This window comes from Suncus etruscus, chromosome 13 (assembly GCF_024139225.1).
Source record: "Suncus etruscus isolate mSunEtr1 chromosome 13, mSunEtr1.pri.cur, whole genome shotgun sequence".
Taxonomy (NCBI): Eukaryota; Metazoa; Chordata; class Mammalia; order Eulipotyphla; family Soricidae; genus Suncus; species Suncus etruscus.
Window position 1 is genome coordinate 6,394,759 of NC_064860.1, and position 1,778 is coordinate 6,396,536.

The following is a 1,778-nucleotide window of genomic DNA, read 5'->3' on the forward strand; positions in this document are numbered from 1 at the left end:
AACCAAAAAACTAAACAAATAAAACTGCATGTGGTCCCCTGAGCACTAAACACAATCAGGAATGGCCCCTGATTAGAGCCAGAAATAAACCCCAAGCAACAGCATGTGTAGCCCAAATCACCACACCCAATAAAAATAAGTGTTGGAGCCAGAGTGATAGTAAATGGGGGGGGGGCAATTTGTCTTGCAGATTGCTTACCCCGGTTTGGTCCCCAGTACCCATATGGTCCCTGATCACTGTTGGGTGTGACCCAAAAACAACAAAGAAAAGAAACTAAGCATGCACACATAGAAAAATTGAAATGATTAAAAAATTAGAAAAATAAAATGAAAAGCAATGTTGCATACATTAAGTTTTTTCTTCCTACCACATTTTTTCGTCTGCCCCTTAAATCCATGCTAAACTTTCAACAGGACAGTTTTATTGGCTACTCAGAAAATTTAAATGCATAAAGATATTCCAGTCCCGTTTGCAGCAGAAATGTTTATTTTTGATATTTGAATTACAGTGTAGATGGCCAGAGTGGTAGCACAGCGGTAGGGCATTTGCCTTGCACGCAGGTTCGATCCCTGGCATCCCATATGGTCCCTTGAGCTAGGAGCGATTTCTGAGCACAGAGTCAGGAGTAAAACCTGAAAGTCACTGGGTGTAGCCCCCCCCAAAAAAAATAAATAAAAAAGATTACAATGTAGAAAGCTTACAGGGATAGAGCAAAGATCCTGAGTGTGCTCTCTGGCACCTATGAGATTCAGAAACTAACCTAAGCACCAAAGGGTGTGTCCCTAAAAAAACATCAAACAAATTAACACCATTTTATCATTTTTATGCTCTGTACTCAAATAAATGAACAATGTGTGATTTCTTGATCATGTGACTTTACAGCCATTTTTACAGCTATATTTCAAGCTTCATGGAATCTATTTTCTTATAAAATTCCTTAGCCTAGAATGAGTCAGTGCCAACTGACAAGTTCTTGAATAATTTGATCAGCATAAGTCTTGTTTGGGATCATCAAGCATCAAGCGATAGCTACCCTCCTGTGAGGAAGAAGGAGGCCAGAGTGGTACTCAATTCAATCACCTTTACTTGTAAAAAATGAAACAAAACTTGAAAAGCATTGCTGGGATTCATTTCATAGTATATATGTAATCAAACCCCCCATGCTTCATAGCAAGCATATTTATAAACTGCTTTGCAGTAAAACTGGTGAAATTATCTCCGATGCTGCTGCTGTATCAATTCATTTTGCCCTGAATCTCAGCTTCTATTCAGATTGAGCACATTGGTAATGCAGAGAGAGTACCAAGCCATGGAAATGTTGCATAGCAATCACTAAAATAATTTATGATTATTCCCTTCCTCAAATTTCTTCTTGATCTAGCTGCTGGTGGGATTAAGTGAATTCATAGATGTAAAGAGATTAGAACATAGAAATAGAATAAGATTTAGCAATTATCTTGGGACCTAAGTTACCTAAAAGAGAATATCTAAGAAATAACTTAAGTACTATTAAGTTTATTCAAGGTTTTGTTATAAATCAAATGATTTAATATGATTCTTCTGATTAGGAGACAATCCAAAATTTAAATGATATTTTCCAGTATTAAATGTGCCACCTTCCAAAGTGATAACCACAGTCCAATATTCTCCATTTCTGGGCTTTTATTTTAGGTTTAATTTCTAGCATATTCAATTTGCTCTAATCACAAAAATTTCATACCATGTTTTCTCAAACCATTGCATCTAAGTGAACTAAAATGTTTTCTCAGAGAAATTT